Below are 13,659 nucleotides of genomic sequence, written 5' to 3' on the forward strand. Positions count from 1 at the left end.
CGTGCATTTCATATTCCATAAAGTCATATTAACCACTAATGTTTATTATATAATTCCCCTATAAAACAAAATTACCCATGCCCGTATTATTATATTATACAAAAACCCCAAATTTTTACATATCCCGCCCCGATGGTTAAATATAACCATAAATCAAACAATAAACGGGATTAATTAACTAATCCATAGTTAATTAAGAACCCAACCCCACCACCATTTAATGAGGATTAGTTATGTCATTTGGACTAATTAATAGCTTGATAACCAATGAAATCACCCCTGATATGATTAATATCTTTAATTTATATTGGGTTCACCCTACGTATCTGCTAGTCACTTCAGCCCCCCGACGACCGTCCAATTGGATCCTTCAAATCTGACGGTCATCGCGCATATCGCGCGGGCCTCCATAGTTGACTTTTAGCGTGCAATGGTGGGTGGTTTCTTGAATAGTACCTATGCTACTTGTCAAGCAGCGTATGGAATCAGGTGGTCTGACCCAAATACCACTTAAACTCCATTAGTGGTGCAATGAAACCCGCTTACTGCCTCCCACTAAAGACAAAATGTCAAGTCGCCTCCCCGCTGACCTGTCCATATCAGAAACCCACCAAAAGATTTGAATTTGCATAAAAACAAAGTTAAAATAGTTTTTCATCCTTATTCTCAAAACTTCATGCATGCAACTTGAATGTTGAAGACGACCAGCTTGTACAGCAACCGTCAGCCACCTTGAAACTTGCAGTTCAATGCTACTCTAGTCCACCATTTGCACCCAGTGAACCTGCACTCCATTGCCCGTCACTTAGAAAACAGGTATTTACCTATTTCCTTCAAGAAACCTTGTAAATAATTGATTTCCTCTTCAATTACTTTGAAAAACCCAAAATTCATAATAATTCAGTTTGTGAAATTTAGAATTGAAGACTCCCAGAACCCTCTGTTTTCACCAACTCTACTTGGAAACCCTATTTTCCTATATTAATCCACAAGAACTAGAAATGGAAAACCCCATGGCTCTCAGTATAACCCATATCACTACCCAGCATAGAGATTTAGATTACCTGCCCTTAGCAGATAAAGATTTTCAAATAAAAGACCTTGTAACTGAAGAAAGTTCCTTGAAAGTATTTTTTCAATGTCGGGACAATTACATGAATGGCTCTGATACCATAGGACTTTGGGAATCAAATCTCCCAAGGTACATGCTCCCCTCTGTGCGCATTTTCCCTGACATTATCCATCAATGTCATGCCAATTATAATCCCACCCTCAAAGCAATAATGTCCCCCAATCAAATTGTTCTCTTCACAATTACTGCAGATTCAATCAATGAAATGCTACAGTTTCAGCCTAGTCAAGACCTCACCCCCATTTCCCTTGGAGAATTACTAGAGAAATCATCTAAATTGTCCCAGTCTGAACTTAGTCACCTTTGCCAAACTTTTATGGATAAACAACATCAACCCAAAGATCCTCCTCCCTATGTGGCATCTTTCTTCACACAAATAGGCAAAAATATAGGTAATATGATAGTTGTAGTGATGGGCTTCAATACTAGTGAGTATGTGGATGAATTGACTCTAGTTTTAATGTCCAGTTTTACCCATGGTCAGCCTCCTGCTATCAAATATAACTATGTTGCATTCATTGCTGATAAAATCCATGACCAGTTCATGAGGCTAGAAAATGAAAAGGTATTCAAGTATTCTACAGTCATATCTCACCTTTTCCTTTACTATCAATTTGACAAGTTCCATTTCTCTATAAATAAACTTGATACAAAGGATAACACTAGATCAGTCATTTTTTGGACTTACATCTTCCACTATTCACATACTTGTCCCTATTCATACAATGAATTCATTGACCAATTTGTCCACCCTATAACTACCATGCTGACAGGAAATCCTACTCCTAGGATAAGTGATGAAATCAAAAGAATCCTTTAGCTGTCAAAACAGTACAAGATAGGTGACTGGTACTTATACCAGAATCACACAGAAATCTGAATTTATGGTTGTGAACTCCCTCCATTCAAACTACCTAAGTATATTCCTATAATATTTTTTTCCTTTTCATATTATAGGAAAATGTTAAACTATGATCAAACTCAATTCGCCAAGGCCAAGAAGAAAGCAATTGAGGATTAAAGATCACGTAGGCCCATTTGTCTACAACAATAGGGAGGCAGGGAAAAGAGCAGAAGTCCTAGAAAAAATTAGACTAAAGAAAATCTTTGCTTGGAGATATGATCCACAAGGTTTCATTTGTGATAGGAGAATGAAACTTAAGCTGTCACCGTATATCCATCACAGAATCCATGAGATTGAATAGTATGAAAATATGGATGAATGGAGGGAAGGAACTCTAGTTGAAATGGATAGTGATCAAGTTGAGGTAGAGAATGTGATGAAAGTCTTAGAAAAGAGACTTGACCTAGACTCTTGTGAACAGGTACCAGTTGAATCTACTCAAAAGCCAACACCAGAGCCTAGTGCCTCTATAGAAGAAACTTCTCAAGGGCACACACAGGAAACTAGTGCACCCCTAGTAGAACCACCGCAGGAACAAGATTAGGGGACAAGCACTCCAGCATCAGAACAACCAGAGATGTCAGAGCAGCCTGAAATATCTTAAGAATAAGCTCCACCATAGCCTCATCCAGCTCAGGTTAATATGGGAAACCCCCCTGTTTTGCAAACTCCTCTGAATGAGGAAAAGAACTTGAAAAGAGACACAAAAGTAGCTACCCATGCTAGTGGTCCTTCAGAATAGCCTGGTGCTAAGAGGCATAAGCTAAATCCATATTAAAAGGAAGAATTCTTTGAGGAAACAACAGGGATTTTGAGGAAAGAAGGCGGAGACAATCTACATACATTCCCAATAGGTGGGACACCTTCCACTTCACAAAGACAAGAGCTTGAAAGATAGCAGAGTGCAGAAGTTTCATCTTTCAGATCTTCATCTGAGAAGAACATAGACATAAAAGGAAAATTCAAGGAGATAGAGGCCAAGAATGAGCAGCTGAAGGCCCAAGACTATACTCAATACTTGAAGATGGCCCCTACAAATCAAACCAGTTTGATGTCAGCTTATGACATCAAAGAAGGAAAAATGTAGATGAGCTTTCTAAAGCCCACGGTACAGTAGCCCAAGTTAATTGCAGACTACCTGAAGACTGATTTTGAGGTCTTAGCTAAAGATATCCACCCCATAGATCAGATAGAACTACATAAACAAATAGGGGAGATCGTTTATTCTACACTAACAAGCAAGGCAATGATGGCACATGGGTTGGAAAATTCACTGAACAACACTACTGCCCAATTGCAACTAGAAAAGGCCTCCTCACAGGCAAAGGACAACAGAATCAAATCATTGGAGGATTTCATTATTGAGTTGGGCAATAACCCAAAGGATATCAAGGCTACAAAAAGCCTAATAAAGAAAAAGAATGAGGATATAGCTGCACTAAGAAAGCAGTTGAAATTGCCACCACTCATTCGGCCACAGACTGCTGAAGTAATCGAGAAGAAAAATGAAGAGGAGCTTATGGACGTGGTCCTAAAGCAAAATGAACAACTAAAAGAGACAGAGAAATAATTAGAGAAAACACTACAAAATCAATCAGCCAGCATAGAATTACAGGCAAGATAGCAAGATCCATATTCTTAGGATCTGCCTCCAGCTCCTTCAACAAAAACAGGGACAACAAACAAGTAGTTCACATTCAGTTTCTACTTTTGATACCATCTGTCTCAACATTCATGTCAAAGATATTTAGTTTTCCTAGAATATATCTCTCTTAGTTAGGAGATATTTTGATATAAATTTTGTATAAGTACTTCCTTATTCGAAGTACTGAGTGTGGATCCTCAGACATTTCTATAGACACTTTATTTTGGAATAGAAGTGCCATTGAACAACTATTGTATGGTTGGCTGGACAAGGTAATAAAGCAAAGGACTTTTACAGGATATCTATGTCAAATGAGAAACAAATAAGTATTCTATATCTTATGTTTTTACAGTTTTTCTGGTTTACTAAATATCCTTATATGTTTCATATCTGAATGATAAACGAAAAGCTATATTTTAGAAAAATATTTACCGCATTATGTCTTTAAAATCATTTATATTCTAATGTTTTCTTCCAGGCTATTATAAGTAGGGAATTCTTAATTTCTCCCTGCTTTCATAGTTTATCACTGTGACCATTTAACAAAGAATTCTTAATTGATTTTTGTTAATGACTACCCACTTTCCCTCATCTTGAACTTTGTTGAAGGATTCTTAATTTCCCTTCCTCCTTTTGAAGACCATTTTACCCTTTCAAGCTATCATTTGTTTTTTGTTTAGCTATCTTGCCCTGTGAAACCCTCCTTTGTTAAATCAACCTGATCCAGTGAAGCCATCCTCAGTTAACTCCATAGCCCAATGGCCTGAAATACCTTGTTCTATCCATATACTCCTGAATTCCACCACCAAACAAAATCAAAACCCCCCAAGCTTTCATAACTAACCTAATATCCCATAAACAAAGCTAAATCATAAAGAGAGAGCCCTCTCTAAGTACAAATTGGCTAGATTCTATACTTAAAATGTTGGTTTGTAGTTACCTCGGACCCCTTTCCTTCTTCTAAAAACTTCAAGTAAAATCTGAGTGATAACAGGAGGGAAGGGTTGCGTTGGATCCCCATTGACCATGATTGAGAAGCTAGTAGATGTGACTAGTGAATACCCACTGAATTCAATGTTACCAAAAACCTAAATCTTGCAATAGGTTCTCCAAATATTCCCAGCTTATATTATCATATACTTTAGCAATATCCAACTATATCAACATTCCAACATTTTTTTTGACTTTGAGGGAATCAATGATTTCATGGGCCTAGATTATATTGTCTAAAATCTCCCCCCTTCTAGAAAACCTACATATTATTCCGAGATAAGAATTGGTAGTAGAGGTTTTAACTGATTGGGGATAACTTTTGAGATAATCTAATATATTTCATTACAGAAAATTATAGAAAGAAATCTATCATGAGTGTTTGCTTCTTTTTATTTTTGGATCAGTTTTATGAAGGTGGCATTTAGAGATTTTAGGACATTTGTGGATATCTAGGATTCTTCTACAACTTGAGCAATATATTGGCACATAGTATCCAAACGTGTCGTGAAAGAATTGACTGTAAATCCATCAGGACCAGGTGTCTTGCCATTGGGCATGTCATGCACCACATATTCCACTTCCCTAATTTATATTGGCCTATTAAGGTTATCATTATGCTCCTATGTAATTATGCTTGGGACATTCTTCAGGATTTTTCTAATGACCTCTGGTCTATCGCTTAGGGGCTCCATTGTTATGTCTTCGAGGTGATTTACCAGATTCTACTCGATCTCTCAATGGGTGTGGATCATGTACCCATATTTTTCTTTCAATTTCAAAATTATATTATGATTTGATGGGATATTGTGGTTCAGTGAAAGAATTTAGTATTCTTCTTTACATTCCGAACCCACTACACCCTCGATTTTTGTTTCCATAATTTCTTCTCTTGTCTACATCTTTGCTCCCATTATTGATGTAGGGAATTCCATTGGTTTTTATTCTCCTTTGTGAATCCTTAGTTGCGTATATTTAGAGTGCTTCCATTTTTCCTATGAACTCATGTTTGTTTCACAATTTGATATCTCCTTTAACTTGTTTCAGTTTCTATTGTAACCTAAACATATTGGAGCCCCTCATTACTCCCCCTCATGCCACCATTTCTTCACTTTGTCTATAAAATTTTGGTGGTCTAGCCAAAAACCCTCAAACGTGAAGGGCCTCTTTTTTTGAGTGTCTATAATCTAGGCAACCAAAGTTATGGACCAATTATCTGATCCACTACTATGCAGGATGTTAGTCTCTAATCTGATGCCTCGTAGGATTAACTCCTCTAAAACTAAGAACCTATCTAGCCTTGATGCATCCATATATTTTCCCCCTCTTTTGTTTTTCCAGATATACAAACCATTTGTTGTTTCTAAGTCCACCAATTTCATGTTGTCAATCATATTTTGGAATCTTTCAGAGTCTCATTCCAATATCCTCAATCCTCCTTTATTTTCTTTGAGTGAGAGAATCAAATTAAAATCACCATCCATGATCCATTTTAAAAGTGCATACCTCTTACAGAGAGCTTCCAAAGATTTGATGAATCTAATATTCTCATTAATTCATTGAGGGACATACATATTGGTACAAAGGATTGGATCCACAAAACCTATATATTGTAAAACCAAAAACAAGGTGTATTTGGTGGCTTTAGAGGAAACTAAATGGATCTTTTGAGGGTACCATAGGGTTAGGATTCCCCCCTGCTGATTTATACATTATATGCCTACAAATGAAAACACATTCTAAACTTCCCCACTAATTACTTTCATACGATCTGATGAACATTTAGTCTCTTGAATAAAGAGAATGTCAGTGTTTTCTTTTTTTATCTTTTCTTTTGAGATTCATTGTCTTCTAGGGTTATTAAAGCCTCTTATATTCCATGTTAATACTTTCATCGGAAGCGGGGGGAGGAGATAGAGTTCCAATATTTTATCTTACTTGAGTTTATGAGAAGGGCTCCCAATTCCTTTAGGGAAGCACTATTATATTACCTTGCTCTTTTTTGCTAGATCTACTTAGGGGTCTAGCTACTTTGGACATTTAATTTGACTACCAGTATTTCCTCTTCTCGATGCACTAGTTTGGAATACCGCCATCAGGTGTATTCTATGGTAAGAAACATGTATTTTATCCCATCAATTTCATCTTGGGGAGTCCCATCCATCCCTTTTGATTTCCATTTTTCTAATAGTTTGGTTAAATTCATCCCTTCAAGCTCAAGTATTTTGTTGAGATTTGGGTCTTTAGTCCCTATTTCACTTCATGTCATATCTGTTCTACTACTGAGATACTATTATATCTCCTTCCTTTATGAGGGGTTAAGTGGGGGCCTTTGGGATTTCTTCATTAGTGGGGAGACCGCTATTTGATTATTTTGTTTCTTTAGCTTCCCAATATAAATGAATCTTTGTTTCCTCTTGAGGTGAATCCTCTGCTAGAGAATCGTAGTGATTCTTTAATTCCTTATTTCCTTCTAAGGTTCTATGTTGTTGTTTCTTCCATACTTCCCCCTCGTACAAATTTTTTTGAAACCTTCTGAGTTTCTTTCTTGACGGAATTTTGTTTGCTATGTCTTGACATTGGGAGAACATTCCATGAATAGGTTCCATGTTCATATAAATTCCAACATATGAATGGGATCTACTTATATTCAATACTCTGCGTCCATATCTCATCCTAAAATTCAAGTGTGACTAACTCTCAGAGGGCTCCTAAAATATTTATTTCCACATTGTTCCTAGCATATGTTGTGTATTTTCCTTTTTAGGTTTCCTCTGAGAGTTTAATAAAACACACTATTGAATTACTTATGGATTCAAGTGTTTTTAGAAGCCAATAATCTATGGATGACGAATACAGCCTGATCCACACTAGAAAATATGTAAAAGTTTCTTGTTATGGGGTAAACTTCTTGTTTGAGGGTCACATATATAGCATTGTTGATGATAGAAAATAGGGCCCTCCCTCAAAGATCCTATCCCTGTCTTCTAGGTTAGAAAATACATATGTGAAGAATCCTTTGGATCTTAAGTTAAGATCAACCTCCCCTTTGGGCTTCCAAATGTAATTAATCCAGTATTTCATAAATTTTTCATTTGGTCAAATCCCCATAAATTTTCATATTAATGCATATGTCTTCATATGGTATCTGTGAGATTGGATTTTCACATATGTTAGTAAGACATTTGGAGTCTTCTTTGACTTGGGCCTATGTCCCCCATTTTAGCTTGACTAAATAGGCCTTGGGTTTTCCTCTGTGTATCCTCCATCTCCTACATCGAGATTTATGTTATTTAACTCTATATTGTTTGTTGTTTCTTGATTGGTACCTGAATCACTCACTCCTATCCTACTAGAATACATTTGAGTCCCCAATCGGACACCTTTCCCTCTATCAATCAAAACCTTACAATAGGAGGGGACATAGCCCCCCCCTCTAGATGCTTCCATACACCTTCAGATCCTTACATTCATTGGTTTTCTTATCATTTTCCTTCCTTCAAACTTGAGCTACTCTCATAAACTACACTAGATTTTAATATTATGAATTAGATGTATTTCATTTTTTTTTCGCACCTAGATTTCAGTATTATGAATCTGATGTATTTTATGTTGTTTAGGAAAGTAGATTGGATTTTAGTGTTACAAATTGGATGTATTTCATTTTTTTTTAATCCATTTACATGATAAGAAGAACCTCACATAAAATATTAGTAATAATAATACAATAGGTCTCTTCCAGTTCTTGGGAGTTACCAATTCAAGCTCATCAGAAGCTCACTAGTCATCAAATGCTAATTAAAAAAAATCCATGGTAAGCATCACAACCATATCAATTAAATCATTGTTAAATGTTGATAGGAATTAATCCATGATAAGCGTTAAAAAAAAAGTAAAATATTGATAGGAATCAATCCATGATAAGCATTAATTTTTTTTTATCAAATAGATAATGTTAAAAAAATTAAACTATTTTTTAAAAATATTTGTATATATTTTATTTATGTTATGTATTTTTTTTGTTTTTGAAATGTAGGGCATAAGAGGGAATTTATTTTTTAGTACCTAGAATTTTAAATGCTTGTGGTACCATGTTAATGGTATGTAATGTATATACACTAGGAGGAAGTAGTTGAGAGTAAAATTGTTAACTTTTAATTTAATAAGAGGTAACAAAAAATATTAAAATGTATAGAATCAAATTATTTTAATAATATACATGTTGAATATTTTGATAAACATAAGAGTTTTTAATTTAATAATTTACTTTTTCCAATGCAAGTGGAAGAGGGTTATAAAAAAATTAGTGATTAATTGTGATTGGTTAGAAAATTAGGTAGTAATTGCCTTGAAATGCTTTCCACTTGAAAATTTGTTGCAATTTCGACTTCCATTTCATATTTCAGTGACATCATTTTTATGAATTTTGTAGTTAATCAATATAAACTATATTGAAAAAATAAATAAAAAGTGCTATTAGAGTATTATATAATGTGTTTTCCACGTATTTAATGAAAAGAAAATAAAAAATGAGTTAAACCAGTGAAGATATGGAGGTTCAAATTTAGAACCACGTACACTACGTACACCTACAAGGACTTCAACAATTACATTATTGCATGGAGGAGGTTCATTTGTCCCATAAACAAGGGGGCATCATACAAGAATTTGTTGTCTATACTTTGGTGACCCTAAAACTAGAATAATATTATTACTACTACTATGGGAAATATATTCTTATAAAAAAATATTATAAGAAGATATTTTAAGATAAACACAACCATAAACATGAATCAATAGAATACAAAGATAATATATATTTTTTGGGTGTGTGTTATATTATTTCCACAACTATCCCCATCGACGTTGTGTCACGCACAGCAAGGGTGGTAAACCCCCTCAAGGGGGTCTGGGGCAGCGCCTCAAGAATTTTTTTTAGACCCTACATTAGGTGTGCGGACCTACCTACGGTTTTGTGCATATATTTCACACATGGTTTTGGGCATGATGGTTTTCTTCCCATGGTATTTTATAGATACGGTCAAGGGAACTATGGTTATGTTGTTATCCAAGGTTAATGGATTGGGATTTATGGATTCTTCAGCATACATATATATATATATATATATATATATATATATATATATTGTAACACTTAAAGGATTATAATGAAAGATTAATCTGGTAGACCTGGTTTTGGGATCTAGGGGAAAATATCTGTGTAGATATTTTTTATGTTTGATTCTCTTGCCACTGTTTATTGTCTGTTTTTAAGAATTCATTTATAGGTAATTTCTATACAGGGTTTAACCTACATATTGTATCAAAGTTGTTTCATCTTCAAGGGGATGCCTTTGCTGCTGAGGTGTTTTTCTCGGGCCTGTGGTAGACCCTGTTTAGTGGGAGATCTGTGAGATTGATTCTTGTGGTGAAATATGATGCCGAGTTGTGTAAGGATAAATATCAAGAAATTTAATGGTCATAGTTTTGAGTTGTGGGAACTCAAGATGGAGGATCTGTTGGCGATAAAGACCAATGGATCGCAATATATCCAAGTACTAAACCAATGACAATGCCTAATGAAGATGGGAAGAAGTTGGATTAGAAGTCAAATAACACAATATGGTTGTGTATCTTAGACTCAATATTCTTGAATGTATTAGGGGAAGCTTCACTGAAGGCTTTATGGGAGAAGTTAGAGACTTTGTACCAATTTAAGTCCACGGTGAATAAACTATTCCTATGGAAAGTGTTATAACCTAAGGATGATAGATGGAGACTCAGTGACAAAGCATTTGAACACCTTTATTATTATGGTAAGCCAATTATTATTTGTTGATATTAACATTTAAGATGAAGATAAGTGCATCATCTTGTTTTGTTCTCTACTAGATTCGAGGGATACTTTGGTTGTTGCAATAGGTAGCAATACAACTACCTTGCAGTTTGCTGAAATAATCTCATCCTTTCTGTTAGAGGAGATGAGACGAAAAAATATGGAGGGTCGGAATGGTGATGCCTTGTCTATACGAGGACAATACCATAATAGAAACAAAAATAATTCCTCGAGTGGGAGATATAAATCTAGATGAAACCTAAATATCTAGTTAAACTTGTAAAGGTGTGTTGGAAATGCAGAAAGGAAGGGAACCTCAAAAGGGATTGTATATCTAAAGCTCCTGAGAAGGAAACGGATCTGATGATTCTCCTTCTACAGAGGTGAAAACCACCTTAGATGAAGTTGGGGATGTGTACTTGGCTTATTATTCAAATACAAATGTAGATAATGAGGCATGGTTGATTGAATCAAGTGCATCCTTTCACTTCACTCTCCATAGGGAGTGGTTCTGTGAGTATGATAAATATGATGGTGGTGATGTATTCTTATAGGATTAAAGGAAGGCTAGAATTGTCAGACGCAGGAAATTAAAGTTGAAGTTGCAAGGTGGAAGGATTAGAACACTTTCGGGTGTTTTGCATATTCCTGCATTGGTCAGAAATATGATGTATGTAATAAATATCGATGATGCAGGTGTAAAAACAGTGTTTTAGAAAGGTATCTGCAAGATGGTTCTTGAAGCATTGGTATTGATGTGGGGAGTTTGGATTGGGACTCTGTGCAAAATTATAGGTAGAATTGTTATTGATGAGTGAAACAATTTTTTGGTTCATGAAAGTGGAGCAAAAAATATAGTGGTGTCTGGACTAAATACCATGTTATGGAATCAAAGGCTTCAGCATATCTAGGACAATGGCCTTCGATAATTCACAGTAATGGTATCGTAGAAGGTATGTCTAATTTATCGCTGGATTTTGATTTCTAAAGGCATTATGTATAGGGGAAGAAGAATCAAATCAATTCCCCCTCTATTGCTAATAGGGTGAAAGGGATATTAGAGCTTGTGAACAATGATGTCTTTGGACCTATGTCGGTTCCACCACTAGGTAAGTCTATGTACTATGTATCTTCTATAGATGAATTCTCAAGGAATACATGGATATATTTCCTTAAGAAGAAATCTGAAGTCTTTGATAGTTTTAAAGAATTCAAGGCTTTGGTGGAAAATGAGACAGAGAAGAAGATAAAGGTGTTAAGGAAAGATAATGGTGGAGAGTTTTGCAAGAGGGAATTTGAAGACTTATGTAAAAAGTGTTGTATAGCACTGCAAAAGACTACTCCATACACACCTCAGAAAAATGGAGTTTCAGAAAGAATGAACAGGATGTTGATGGAAAAGGAAAGAAGCTTGCTGAGTGGTGTCAAGTTAGGACAAGAACTATGGGTAGAGGCAGTGGAGACCATGTTTGACCTGGTCAATAGATCACCTTCATCAACGTTGGAGGAGAAGTCTCCACAAGAGTATGGACTGACAATAAACCCTCTCTTTCACTTATGAGGTTATTTGGCTGTGATGAATATGTACATGCTCCAAAGAATAAAAGAACCAAGTTGGATAGTAAATTTGAAAGGTGCATATTTATTAGGTATAAGCATGGTTTGAAAGGTTATGAGCTTTGGAACCCAGTAACAAAGAAGATTGTGTACAACTGACATGTGGTGTTTAGAGAGATGAAATATGTTGTTAAACATGAATTCCTATGAAAGGAAGCTCAGAAGATAGAGTTTGAGCTAAAGGAGGAATAATGAGACTTTAGAGAAGAAGAGGAATAAAAATATGAAGAGCCAGAAACTCCAGCTACAAGAATATAAATTCAAGAAAGAATGTTACTAGCAAGGTATAGTCCATCTGCTTTCTGTTCAAATTTTTCTTTATATATTACTGATGATGATCCCATAACTGTGAGGAAGTCAATAGTTTCAGAGCATAGAAAACATTGGAAAGAGGCCATGGTTGATGAAATGACATCTTTGGAGAAAAATGAGGCTTCGGATCTGGTGGAGTTGCCAACTAGAAGGAACTCCATTAGAAGCAAATCGGTGTTTAAGAAGAAGATGAATGCAGAAGGCAAGCTGGAGAAATACAAAGCTCTGTTGGTAGCAAAAGGTTATTGCCAGGTGTCGGGAATTGATTTTTATGGTATTTTTTCTATTGTTGCCAAGATAGCTTCTATTAGATTACTTTTATCTATTATTGCTTTCTTTTATTTTGAGGTAGAACAAATGGATGTGAAGAAAACATTCTTCATGGGGATCTGGAAGAAGAGACCTACATGAATCAACCTGAAAATAGTCACTAAGGTTGTGGTATTAAAAATTTAATACATCTATATGGGGATGTGGCTTAACCAGAAGCATATATATCACTATGTATATTTCAAATTAATTTGTTACCATGCTATTTATTTTGTCTTGTATGTGGATGATATGTTGTTGATTGGAAATAAAAAAGAAACTATCTAGGATTTGAAGACACAACTGTCTTCCAAATTTTACATGAAATATCTTGGTGCTGCAAACTACATTTTAGGCATGGAAATTAAACAAGATCAAGAAAATATGAGGCATTTATTAAGCCACAGGAGGTATGTTGAGATAATACTACAGAGATTTAATATGAAGGATAGTAAACTCGTGAAGGTTCCTATTCCTGTAGGTGTAAAGTTATTTTTTGAATAGTGTCCCAAGGCACAAGAGGATGAAGAGAACATGTCCCATGTTCCATATGCAAGTGCAGTTTGTATCCTGATGTATGTAATGATTTGTACTAGACTAGACATTGCACATGTAGTGGGAGTATTGAGCAGGTTTATTTCAAAACCAGGGAAGTGACATTGGATAGTAGTAAAGTGTGTTTTTAGGTATTTGCATGGCACTAGTGATTATGGCCTATGCTACCAAGGAATAACAAGAATGGACAGAGTTTGTACATTCATGGATTTTTTGATGCAAACTCAGCCGAAGATCTGGATCAGAGAAGATCTACAAGTGGGTATGTGTTTAACATATTTGTAGGTGAAGTCAATTGAATGAGTAAGAGATAGTCTATAGTGGCACTTTCAACTACAGAGGTAGAATACATGGCAACC

This window comes from Pinus tabuliformis, chromosome 4_2, assembly GCF_031772625.1.
Source record: "Pinus tabuliformis cultivar Carrire ecotype Pingquan chromosome 4_2, CPIR1, whole genome shotgun sequence".
Classification (NCBI taxonomy): Eukaryota; Viridiplantae; Streptophyta; class Pinopsida; order Pinales; family Pinaceae; genus Pinus; species Pinus tabuliformis.